Here is a 14514-nt window from a genome sequence, read left to right on the forward strand (position 1 = left end):
AATAGTAGTAACAGAGCTGAAGAATACAATAACTGCACTGAAAAACAGACTAGAACACTTCAACAGCAGGCTAGATGAAGCAGAAGAAAGGACCAGTCAACTTGAAGACAAGGCAGTGGAACTTATCCACACAAAGAAACAAAAAGAAATAAGAATTGTTTAAAAAAGTGAAGATAGCTTAAGGGACTTATGGGACAACATCAAATGGACTAACATTCACATAACAGTGCTCCCAGAAGGAGAAGAAAGAGAGAAAGCAGAAGAAATCCTATGTGACTAAATGACTGCTGAAAACATTCCTAACCTGGGGAAACAGACGTCCGGGTCCAAAAAGTCCGGAAAGTTCTAAATAAGAGAAACCTAAAAGAGATCCACATAAAGACACTTTATAATTAAAATGTCAAAATTTAAAGACAGAGGATCTTAAAAGTAGCAAAGTAGGGCTTCCCTGGTGGTGCAGTGGTTGAGAGTCCACCTGCTGATGCAGGGGACGCGGGTTCGTGCCCCGGTCTGGGAGGATCCCACGTGCCACGGAATGGCTGGGACCGTGGGCCATGGCAGCTGAGCCTGTGCGTCCGGAGCCTGTGCTCCACAATGGAAGGGGCCACAACAGTGAGAGGCTTCCGTACCAAAATAAAAAATTTACGTACAAGGGAACTCCCATGAGAATATCAGCAAATTTTTCAGTAGAAACTCTGCAGGCCATAAGGGAGTGTTATATTTGAAGTGCAGAAAGGAAAAAATATATCAACCAAGAATACTCCACCAAGCGAAAGTTATCATTTGGAAGTGGAGGAGAGATAAAGAGTTTTCCACCGAAGCAAAGGCTAAAGGAGTTCACCACTAAACCAGTGTTATAAGAAATGTTAAAAGGATTTCTTTAAGCTGAAAAGATAGGATGATAATTAATAATGTGAATAATGTGAACATATATGAAAGAATAACTCTAACTAGAAAGGTAAATATATAGTGAAGGTAGTGGATTAATCATTTAAAAGACTAGTTGGAAGGTTAAAAGAAAGAAATAGTAAAAATAACTAAGAATACAATAATTAGTTAAGGGAAAAACAAGATTAAAAGATGTAAAATGTGACATCAAAAACAAAATGTAAAGGAAAGGGGAGTAATAACATTGAGCTTTACAAGGGGATAAAATTTAAATTATCAACTTAAAAGATTGTTATAGATATAAGAAGTTGTTATATGTAAGCCTCATGGTAACCACAAAGCAAAAACTTATAGTAAATACACAAAAAATAAAGAGAAATGAACATAAGCATAACACTAAAGAAAGTCATCAAACCACAAAGGAAGACAACAAAAGAAGGAGAAAGCAAAAGAGAGGGATTACAAAAATAGCCAGAAAACAGTTAACAAAATGTCAATAAGCACAAACCTATACATAATCACTTTAAAAATAAATGGACTAAATTTTCCAATCAAAAGAAATAGCATGGCTAAATAAATAAAAATACAAGACCCATCTATATGCTGTCTAGAAAAAGCTCACTTTTGATATAAGAAAAACACAGACAGAAAGTGAAGGGATGGAAAAAGATGTTCCATGAAAATGGAAGCCAAAACAAAGCTAGTATATCAGAAAAAAATAAACTTTAAAACAAAGACTGTAATAAGAGACAAAGAAGAACATTACCTAATAATAAAGGGGTCAATCCAACAAAAAGATTAACACTTATAAATATTTATATAACCAATATAGGAACACCAAAATATATAAAGCAAATATTAACAGACCTAAAAAGAGAAAAAGACTGCAATGCAATTCCAAATCGGATGCCATTTTTTTTCCCCTTGCCTGATTGTTCTGACTGGGACTTCCAGAGCACTCAGGCAAGGTTGCTGTGTTGAATAGAAATAATGAGAGTGGGCACCCTTGACTTGTTCTTAAACTTAGAGAAAAAGCTCTCAGTCTTTAGCCATTGATCATGATATTAGCTGTGGGTTTGTCATATATGGCCTTTATTATTTTGATATATGCTTTTTCTATGTCTAAATTATTGAGTTTTTATCTTAAATGGATGTTGAATTTTGTCAAATGCTTTTTCTTCATTGCTTGAGATGATCATATAATTCTACTCTTTCACATTGATTGATTTGTGTATGTTGAAACACCCTTTCATTGCAGGAATATATCTAACTTGACCATGGTACATGGTCATTTTAATGTGCTGCTGAATTTGATTTGCTAGTATTTTACTGAGAATTTTTCATCTATATTTATCAGGAATATTGGCCTGTAGTTTTATTTTCTAGTAGTGTTCTTTTCTGGTTTTGGTATCAGGATAATGCTGGCCTTGTAAAATGTGTTTGGGAGTGTTCACCCCTCTTCAGTTTTTGGAAGTATTTGTGTTAATTCTTTATGCTGGTGAAATTAATCAGTGAAACTATCTGATCCTGGGCATTTCTTTATTCAGAGGATTTTGATTACTGATTCAATCTCCTTACCAGTAATTTGTCTATTCAGATTTTCTATTTCTTCCTGATTCAACCTTGGTAAGTTTTTTTGTCTCTGAGAACTTTTTTTTTCAACTTCTATAGATTGTGTAGTCTCTTGGTATATAGTTTCTCATAGAGGCATGTTATGATCCTTTGAATTTCTGTGGTATCTGTTGTAATGTCTCCTTTTTATTTATAATTTTGTTGATTTGGGTCTTTGGTTAGTCTAAGGATTCATCAAATTTTTATCTTTTAAAAGAATCTACTCTGAGTTTGATTAATCTTTTCTATCGTTTTTCTGTTCTCTATTTCATTTATTTATGTCTAATCTTTATTATTTATTTCCTTTTCTAATTTCAGCTCAGTTTGTTCTGCTTTTTCTAGTTACTTAAGGCGTAGAGTTAGATTGTTTATTTGGGACTTTTCTTGGTTCTTAATTAGGTATGTATTGCTATAAACTTCTCTTAGAACTGCTTTTGTGCATTGCACAAATTCTGGTATATTGGGGTTCCATTTTTGTTTTTCTAAAAAAACTTTTTGATTTCCCTTTCAATTTCTTTTTTGATCCATTGGTTGTATAGGAGCATTTAATTTATATGTGTTCATGAATTTCCAATTTTTCTCTTACTGTTGAGTTCTAGTTTTATGCCACTGTGGTCCAGGAAGATACTGGGTGTGATTTCAAACTTCTGGAATGTGCTAAGACTTGTTTTGTGGCCTAACATATGGTCTGTCCTATTAAATGTTCCATGTGTCCTTGAGAAGAATGGGTATTATGCTGTTGTTGGATAGAATGTTCTGTATGTGTCTGTTAGGTCCATAGGTCTATAGTGTTGTTTAAATCCACCATTTCTTAACTAATTCTCTGTCTGGGTGATCTATCCATTGTTGAAAGTGGGATATTATCGTATTACCTGGACAATTATAGTATTACTATTTGTTTCTCCTTTTAGCTGTCTGTTTTGGCTTTATATATTTAAGTGCTCGAATGTTGGGCACATAAATATTTATCATTGTTATATCTTCTTCATGAATTGACCTCTTTATCATTATATAATAACTTTACTTGTCACTTTTTACAATTTTTAGTTTAAAGTCTATTTTGTCTAAGTATAGCTTTTATTTTGTTTGTTTTGTTTCTTGTGATTTTTTTTTAATTGTTTTATATTTTGGTTACCATTTGCTTGAAATGACTTTTCATTGCTTCACTCTCACACTATGTGTGTCTTTAAGGCTAAAGTGAGTCTCTTGTAGGCAGCATACTGTTGGATCTTCTTCTTTGTTTTAATCCATTAACCCAGTCTATGTGTTTAGATTGGAGAATTTAAACGTTTATGTTTAAACTAAGTTTTGATAACTAAGGATTTACTATTGACATTTTGGAGATTGTTTTCTGGCTATTCTGTAGGTTCATTGTTCCTTGTTTCTTATCCTGCCTTTTTTTTAAATATTTTGATGTCTTTTGTTTTCAGTATGTCTTGATTTCTATATCATGTTATTTTGTGTAATTGCTACAGGTTTTTCCTTTGTGGTTACCAGGAGGTATTCATAAAACATCTTAAACTTATAACACCCTATTTTAAGCTGCTAACAATTTATTGTCTATAGAATTTCTAAGCTTTACACATTTACTTCTCCTCTCCTTCATATTTTGATTATTCCTGTTACAATTTACATATTTTTTATATTGTGTAACTAATAACAGATTATTGTAGTTATGGCTATTTTCACTGTGCTTATTTTTAAAACTTTTAACCTATAGCTTTTTATTGTTTGTTTGTTTTTGTGGTATGAGGGCCTCTCACTGTTGTGGCCTCTTTGGTCACGGAGCACAGGCTCTGGACACACAGGCTTAGCAGCCATGGCTGAAGGGTCTAGCTGCTCCACGGCATGTGGGATCTTCCCAGACCGGGTCACGAATCCGTGTCCCCTGCATCGGCAGGTGGATTCTCAACCACTGCGCCACCAGGGAAGCCGTAACCTATAGTTTTAAGTGAACTATGCACCATCATTACCAAATTACAGAATCTAACTTTGACTATATATTGAATATTACTAGTAAGTTTTGCACTACGTTTTAATGTTTTATAATGTTAATTAATGTTGATTTATACTTGCACTCAAAGAAGTCCCTTTTGCATTTCTTGTAAGGCAGGTTTAGTGGTAATGAACTCTCTCAGCTTTTGCTTGTTCAAAGAAGTCTTTATCTCACCTTCCTTTCTGAAGGAGAGATTTACCAGGTATAACATTCTTGGTTGAAGAAATTTTCTTTCAATATTTTGAATATGTCATCCCAATCTCTCCTGGCCTGGACATTTTCTGTCAAATAATATTATAGGAGATATCTTGCATGTAACTTGCTGCTTTTAAAATTCTTTATCATGAGGGTGGAGTCAAGATGGTGGAGTAGGATGATGTGGAGTTAGCATCTCCTCACAAGTAGGCCATCTACTTGGCACTGGTGGGGGACTTCAGACACCTAAGGAGATGGGAAGAATCCCTATGTGACCAGGTAGGATGTGGGAGAGAAGGAGGGGTAAGAAAAGTGTAGGTGGATGGGAACAGTGTCCCTGAGGTGGTGTTAGAAGAGAGGAGAGGTTCCCATGCTCAGAGGGGCACAATCATGTCATGGGGATACATGGGGATGGAGATGGACCTTTAGGGGATTAACAGATCAGAGGGGTACATGGCCAGTGTCTCCCCTGCCCCCTCACCCTCTGGCAAGCCTGTTCAGGTCCTGGGCCTGAACACCCCCCCCCCAGGAGACCCCTCCAGCCATGTGGGACCCTGGACTGAACCCTGTCCCCACTGTCAAGGCCTTTTTGGGCTGTGCAGGTCCTGTGCCTAGGCCCAACATCTGCCCTCACTAAGGCCTTTTCCAGCTGTATAGGCCCCAGACCTGAGTTGCATCTTCTCCCAAAGCCTCTTCCAATCTTCTCACTTTTTTATTTTATTTTTTTATTATTCATTTTATTTTTAATTTTGTGCTGTTGTGGCTGTGTTTTTTTATTTTCTTCTTCTTCTTTTTGTGTAAATTTATTTATTTATTTACTTACTTACTTATTTTTGGCTGCTTTGGGTCTTTGTCGCTGTACACAGTCTTTCTCTAGTTGTGGCGAACAGGAGATACTCTTTGTTGCAGTGTGCGGGCTTCTCATTGCAGTGGCTTCTCTTGTTGTGTAGAACAGGTTCTTGGCATGTGGGCTTCAGTAGTTGTGGCTCATAGGCTCTAGAGCACAGGCTCAGTAGTTGGGATGCACAGGCTTAGTTGCTCTGTGGCATGTGAAATCTTCCTAGACCAGGGCTCAAACCCATGTCCACTGAATTGGTAGGTGGATTCTTAACCACTGCACCACCAGGGAAGTACTGTGGTTCTGTTTTATTCTTTAGTTTTGGTTTCATCTTTATTTTTTCTAATATATATTTTATTTTTCTAATTTTATTTTATTTTTTATTCTTTGTTGTTGTTCTGCTCTTTTTTGTTTGTTGCCTTTTTCTTTTTTTGCCACTCTGCATGGCTTGCAGAGTCTTGGTTCCCAGGCTGGGGGTTGGGCCTGAGCTCTTGTGACTGGAGTGCTGAGTCCAAACCACTGAACTTACAGAGAACCTCAGACCCCAGTGAATATTAATCAGTGTGAGCTCTCATGGAGTTCCCCATCTTGGCCCAAGGCCCAGCTCCACCCAACTGCCTGCAAACTCCAGTACTGGATGCCAAGCAACCAGCAAGACAGGAATGCAGCCCCACCCATCAAAAAAAATGAAATGACAAAAATATATGTTACAGATGAAGGAACAAGGTAAAAACCTACAAGACCAAATAAATGAAGAGGAAATAGGCAACATAACTGAAAAAGATTTCAGAGTAATGATAGTAAAGATGATACCAAATCTTGGAAATAGAATGGAGGCACAGATTTGGAAAATACAAGAAATATTTAACAAGGACCTAGAAAAACAAAAGAACAAGCAAACAGTGATGAACAGCAAAATAAATGAAATGAAAAATACACTAGAAGGAATCAATTGCAGAAAAACTGAGACAGAAGACCCAATAAGTGAGCTGAAAGATAGGATGGTGGAAATAACTGCTGAGGAGCAGGATAAAGAAAAAAGAATGATAAGAAATGAGGACAGTCTCAGAGACCTCTGGGACAATATTAAACACACCAACATTTGAATTATAGAGGTCTCAGTAGAAGAAGAGAATGAGAAAGTGTCTGACAAAATATTTGAAGAGATTATAGTGAAAAATTCCCTGACATAGGAAAGGAAATAGCTACCCAAGTTCAGGAAGGGCAGAGAGTCCCATATAGGATAAACCCAAGGAGAAACATGTTGAGACACATATTAATCAAACAAACAAAAATCAAAATCAAAATATAATATTATAAGCAGCAAGTGAAAAGCAACAAATAACATACAAGGGAACACCCATAAAGTTATCAGCTAATTTTTCATCAGAAATCCTGCAGGCCAAAAAGAAGCAGCAAGGTATATTTACAGTGATAAAAAGGAAAAACCTACAACCAAGATTACTCTACCCACCAAGGATCTCATTCAGATTTGATGGAAAAATCAAAAGCTATACAGACAATCAAAAGCTAAGAGAATTCAGCACCACCAAACTTTCTTTACAGCAAATATTAAAGGAACTTCTCTAGGTGTGAAAGAAAATAGAAGAAAAGGCCCACAAATGAAAACCCATAGCCATTAAGAAAATTGTAACAGGAACATACATATTAATTACCTTAAATGTAAATAGATTAAATGCTTCAACCAAAAGACACAAACTGGCTGAATGGATACCAAAACAAGACCCGTATGTATATTGTCTACAAGAGACCCACTTCAGACCTAGGGACACATACTGACTGAAAGTGAAAGGATGGAAAAACATACTCCATGCAAATGGAAGTCAAAAGAAAGCTGGAGATGCAATATTCATATCAGATAAAGTAGACTTTAAAATAAAAACTGTTACAAGCGACAAGGAAGGACACTAATGATCAAGGGATCAATCTAAGAAGAAGATATAACAATTGCAAATATTTATGCACCCAACATAAGAACACCTCAATACATAAGGCAAATGCTAACAGCCATAAGAGGGGAAGTCAACAGTAACACAATAATAGTGGGGAATTTAAACACCCAATGTACACCAATGTACAGATCATCTAGACAGAAAAGAATTAAGGAAACCAAAGATTTAAAGGACACAATGGACCAGATAGAATTAATTGATATTTATAGTACATTGCACCTGAAAGCAGCAGAATACACTTTCTTCTCAAGTGCACATGAAACATTCTCCAGGATAGATCACATCTTGGGTCACAAATCAAGCCTCAGTAAATCTGAGAAAATTGAAATCATATCAAGCATCTTTTCTGACCACAACACTATGAGATTAGAAATCAATTACAGGAAAAAACTGTACAAATGGAGGCTAAATAATATGCTACTAAATAACCAACCAATGTATCACTGAAGAAATCAAAGAGGAATAAAAATATACCTAGAAAAAAAAAGACAACAAAAACACAACAACCCGATACCTATGGGACACAGCAAAAGCAGTTCTAAGAAGGAAAGTTATAGCAATCAATACAACCCTAACTCAAGAAACATCTCATATAAACAATCTGACTTTACACCTAAAGCAACTATAAAAAAAGACCAAAAACAGAAAATGCAAAGTTGGCAGAAGGAAAGGAATCATAAAGATCAGAGAAGAAATGAATGAAATAGAAGTGAAGAAAATAGCAAAGATCAATAAAACTAAAAGTTGATTCTTTGAAAAGATAAACAAAATTGACAAACCTTTAGCCAGATCAAGAAGAAAAAGAAGAGGATTCAAATCAGTAAAATTAGAAATGAAAAAGGAGAAATTACAACTAACACCACAGAACTACAAAGGATCATAAGAGACTACAACAAGCAACTATATTTCAATAAACTGGACAACCTCAAATAAATGGAGAAATGCTTAGGAAACTACAACCTTCCAAGACTGAACCAGAAGGAAATAGAAATATAAACAGACCATTCACAAGAAATGAAATTGAAACTGTAATTAAAAATCTTCCAACAAACAAAAGTGCAGGACCAGATGACTTCACAGGTGAATTTTATCAAACATTTAGAGAAGAGCTAACACTCATCCTTCTCAAACTCTTCCAAAAAATTGCAGAGGGAGGAACACTCTCAAACTCATTCTATGAGGCTACAATCACCCCGATACCAAAACCAGACAAAGATGTCACAAAAAAGAAAATTACAGAGCAATATCACAAATGAACACACATGTAAAATCCTCAACAAAATGCTAGCAAACAGAATCCAACAGCACATTAAATGGATCAGACACCATAATCAAGTGGGATTTATCCGAGTGGTGCAAGGAATCTTCAATATATGCAAATCAATGAATGTGATACACCATATTAACAAATTAAATAATAAAAACCATATTATGATCTTCTCAACAGATGCAGAAAAACTTTTGACAAAATTCAACACCCATTTATGACAAAAACCCTCCGGAAAGTAGGCATAGATAGAACTTACCTCAACATCATAAAGGCCATATATGACAAAGCCAGAGCAAACATCATTCTAAAGGTGAAAAACTGAAAGCATTTCCTCTAAGATCAGGAATAAGACAAGGTTGCCCACTCTCACCACTCTATTCAACATAGTTTTGGAAGCCTTAGTTATGGCAATCAGAGAAGAAAAAGGAATGAAAGGAATCCAAATCAGAAAAGGAGAAGTAAAACTGTCACTGTTTGCAGATGACATGATACTATACATAGAAAATCCTAAAGATTCCACCAGAAAACTAGTAGAGCTCATCAATGAATCTGGTAACATTGCAGGATACAAAATTAATACACAGAAATCTCTTGCATTCCTATACATTAACAACGAAAGATCAGAAACAGAAATTAAGGAAACAATCATATTTACCATTGCAACAACAACAAAAATGATACCTAGGAATAAACCTACCTAGGAGGCAAAACACCTGTACTTAGAAAACTATAAAACACTGATGAAAGAAATCAAACATTACATAAACAGATGGAAAGATATACCATGTTCTTATATTGGAAGAATCAATATTGTGAAAATGATTATACTACCCAAAGCAATCTACAGATTCAATGCAATCCCTATCAAATTGCCAATGGCATTTTTCACAGAATTAGAACAAAAAATTTACAAGTGTGTGGAAACACGGAAGACCCTGAATAGCAAAAGCAATCTAGGGAAAGAAAAATGGAGCTGGAGAAGTCAGGCTCTCTGACTTCAGACTATACTACAAAGCTACAGTAATATTCCAACAAGAGGATGGTATGGTACTGTCACAAAAACAGAAACATAGATCAATGGTATAGGATAGAAAGCCCAGAGCTAAGCCCACACACTTATGGTCACCTAATCTACGACAAAGGAGGCAAGAATATACAATGGAGAAAAGACAGTCTCTTCAATAAGTGGTGCTGGGTAAACTGGACAGCTACATGAAAAAGAATGAAATTAGAACACTGCATAACACCATATACAAAAATAAACTCAAGATGGACTAAACACCGAAAATTAAGACCGGATACTATAAAACTCTTAGAGGAGAACATAGGAAGAACACTGTTTGACATAAATCTCAGCAAAATCTTTTTTGATCCACCTCCTAGAGTAATGAAGATAAAAACAAAAAGAAACAAATGAGACCTAATTATACTTAAAAGATTTGCACAGCAAAGGAAACCATACACAAGATGAAAAGACAACCCACAGAGTGGGAGAAAATGTTTGCAAATGAAGCAGTGGACAAAGGATTAAACTCCAAAATATACAAAGAGCTCATGAAGCTCACTATAAAAGAAAAACAAAAAACAAAAACCCAGTCAAAATAATTGGAGGAAGACCTAGACATTTCTCTAAAGAAGACCTACAGATGTCTAAGAGGCACATGAAAAGATGCTCAACGTCACTAATTGTTAGAGAAATATAAATCAAAACTACAATGAGGCGTCACGTCACACCAGTCAGAATGGCCATCATCAAATAATCTACAAACAATAAATGCCGGAGAGGGTGTGGAGAATAGGGAGCCCTCTTGCCCTGTTGGTGGGAATGTAAATTGATGCAACCACTATGGAGAAAATTATGGAGGTTCCTTAAAAAACTGAAAATAGAACTACCATGTGACCCAGCAATCCCACTACTGGGCATATACCCTGAGAAAACCATAATTTAAAAAGAGTCATGTACCACAAGGTTCATTGCAGCACTATTTACCATAGCCAGGACATGGAACGAACCTAAATGTCCATCAACCGATGAATGGATAAAGAACATGTGGCACATATATACAATGGGATATTATTCAGCCATAAAAAGAAATGAAACTGAGTTATTTGTAATGATGTGGATGGACCTAGATTCTGTCATACAGAGTGAAGTAAGTCAGAAAGAGAAAAACAAATACCATATGCTATCACATATATATAGAATCTAAATTTAAAAAGAAGAAAAAAATGGTACTGATGACCCTAGGTGCAGAACAAGAATAGAGGCATAGATGTAGAGAACAGACGTGTGGACACGGGGTGGGGAAGGGAAGAGTGGGACGAACTGGGAGATTAAGATTGACATATATACACTGCCATGCATAAAATAGATAGTTAGTAGGGACCTGCTGTACAGCACAGGGAGCTCAGCTTGGTTCTCTGTAGTGACCTAGATGGGGTGTGAGAGGGGTGCCCAAGAGGCAGGGGATATAGGTATACATATAGCTGATTGACTTCATTGTACGCAGAAACTAACACAACATTGTAAAACTATTATACTCCAATAATAAAATTTTTTTAAATAAAATTCTTTGCCATTAGCTTTTGACAATTTAATTAAAATGTGTTTCCATGTAGCCCTATTTGGGTTTAACCTATTTGGAGTCCTTTGGGTCTCATGGATCTGTATGTCCATTTTTGTCCCTGGATTGGGAAGTTTTCAGCCATTATTTCTTTAAATATACCTTCTGCGCATTTCTCTTTCATTTTCCTTCTCAAATTCCCAATATGCAAAAAATGTTTCTTTTCATTTTGTCCCATAAGTCTTGTAGACTTTCTCAACATTTTTGTAATCTTTTTTCTTTTTGCTCCTCTGATTGGATAATTCCTAATATCCTATCCTCCAGTTTGCTGATTCTTTCTTCTGCGTGGTTATGTCTGCTTTTGAAACTCTATAGTGAATTCTTCAGTTCAGTTACTGTGTTTTTTAAAGTTAGGATTCCTTTCTTTCTCCCTTTCTCTCTCCCTTCCTTCCTTCCTTCTTTCCTTCCTTTCCTTTCTTTCTTTCTTTCTTTCTTTCTTTCTTTCTTTCTTTCTTTCTTTCTTTCTTTCTTTCTTTCTTCCTCCCTTCCTTCCTTCCTCCCTTCCTCCCTCCCTCCCTTCCTTCCTTCCTTCCTTCCCTCCTTCCTTTCTTTCTTTCTTTCTTTCTTTCTTTCTTTCTTTCTTTCTTTCTTTCTTTCTTTCTTGCTTTCTTTCTTTCTTTCTTTCTTCTCTCTTATTGCTTCTGTTACTTTGTCAAACTTCTCATTTTGTCCATGCATTGTTTTCCTAATTTCCTTTAGTTGTTTTTGTGGCTCACTAAATTTTAAGGACATTATTCTGAATTATTTTGCCTGAAGATGTATAGATCCCCACTTCCTTAAGGTCTGTTATTAGAGCTTTATTAGTTTCCTTTGGTTGTGTCATATTTATCTGAGTTTTCATGATCCTTGATTCCTTATGTTGGTATCTGCACATTTGAGTAATTGGGTTCTTCTTCCAAGCTTTACAGGTTTGCTTTGGCAGAGACAGATCTTCACCAGTAAGCTTAGTTTAGTTTCTGGACATATCTGCTAGTAATATCCTTCTGCAGGCAGGGCCCAAATATGTTCTATTTGGGGAGTGAGTCAACTGTTCAAGCTCTGAGTTTGGGAGGGTCTGGGAGCTATTTTCAACCTTGTTTGCAAATTAATCCTCCAGCTTATGCCTGGCAAGATAACTCTCCATACCTGGTACCGGCTTTGATCTGGGCCAATAAGCTCTGTCTGCTCACCACTCTGCTCAAAAGCACTGAGCCACATGGTTTCTAATTATTCTCACCAACTCTTTTTGTCAGATATGGTCTTTGTCTCCTGACACTCTCCACAGTGAATGGAGCTGTGACTCTGCTCCTTGCCTGGGCTTGGGAAAACCAGGTTCTAGGGCTGGAAAAACACCTTATTTGAAGATCAAAACCATACATATCTGCACCACACCAACTTCTCTGGCCAGAGTGCACCACCAACTTGGTTATGCATATGAGTCAAGCTGCTAGTTAGGATTACTATTTGGGCACTGCAGGTATGAACCCAATCTGCCAAGATCCACCTACTAGTTGTTGCAAGCCCTGCTCCTTTCTCTGTTACAGTCAGACTCCCAGCGGTTGAGCCCTGGAGATTCCTTGCAATCCCCATGGGGCAAGATCACGGTAGGGGCTCCCAAAATGTCCCCATAAGACTTGGGACCGGTTTTTCCCCCAGGTTCTATTTTCCCACTGGAGGAATGAGAGGCTCATGAGAGAACTCTCTGCATGATGCTATACTGGCCAGGAGGAAGGTCAAGGTGGTCAATGTGTGGCTGCTTCTCTTACCCTTCAAATGCAGTCTGTCTTGGTCTCTGTGGCATAGATGTGTGCTTTAGCTTCACCCCCATGTTCTAAGTTTCTCTCAGTCTTGTCTTGTTCTTGAATAGTTATTAGTTGTTCTTCTTTTGTAGGGGGGCCAAAGTCACTAACAATCTATGTCACCATCTTTTTGACTTCACTCCCTGGATTAAATAATTTTTACTCAATATGTTGCAGAATTTTAATCATTTTTTTAAAAAGTAATGCTCAAATTATCTCATAGTTGGCAAGTGAAAGTTGTTTAATTTGGCTCCCATGTCATTTTGATACACCTCAGTCTTTGAATACACCCTTATTTTCTTGCACAGAGTGCCTTAAAATCCGTTTGCATTCTCCATGCTCCAGAGGTTGATTGAGCCATTTCTCCAAAGAGCTCTAATTCCTCTTAATAGGTTGTTGTGGCATTTAGAAAACAATCTGCTGCTAATGCTGCTCTGGCTATTTGCTATTACTGTGGTGTTATTGCTTCTAGCCCTATTCAGTAGACAAAAGTGGGAAGACTTTATTATTTACAAGAAAGAGAGAGGGAGAGAGAGAGAGAGAGAAAGAGAGAGAGTATGAGCCCAAAATTGAAGACAGAATGTTGAGATATGCTGTTAGAATGACCTGGGAGAAAACTGAACATGGTATTAATTAGTACAGTGCAACTGAAATAGAAACCAATTTTAAAGCATCTTATAAATTTCAATATGCATGACTAATATACCAAATTTGTTGACTATAATAATATTGTTATAATGACAATTACATGGCCATAGAATATGGTTGAATGAACATTAAATTTTTAACTAAATACATGAGATTAATTCACAACTTTGTTACCAACAAGCTTTATGAACTAGCTTTATGAATTGTTTATTCCTCTGAGCCTGATCTATTAAAGTGAAGAATAATACTCACCCTACTGGTGAGAATTTCAATGAGATAATTATAAGTATTTTGCAAAATGCCTTGTGTTAAATAAAATAATAAAATATTATAATCCATTTCCTCTCCCTTGTATTACTTAGCAAACTCCAGGACAGAGTAAACTTATTATATGAAGAAGAAAGAATTGAACCAGCTGGGGAAAAGGAGATAAGGAAAGAGAAGAAAGAAGTTATGGAGAAATAGGAAGAAAGAGAGGAGTTAAAGGATAGTAGAAAAAAGGGAAAACAGAGGGCACATTTGGGGGATTCCTCAACAATGTCAGAGTGTTTAGTTACTCAGGGAAAGACCTCAGCTCTCTACTCTGCTGAGTCAAGTTGGAATACAGCATATTGAGAAAAGAGGGAGTCACTTGGCATACTCCCCATAGGTGATAGTGGGTATAGGAAAAGTTGGTTTTTACTCCAGATGCAA

This window comes from Phocoena phocoena, chromosome 7 (assembly GCF_963924675.1).
Source record: "Phocoena phocoena chromosome 7, mPhoPho1.1, whole genome shotgun sequence".
Lineage (NCBI taxonomy): Eukaryota > Metazoa > Chordata > Mammalia > Artiodactyla > Phocoenidae > Phocoena > Phocoena phocoena.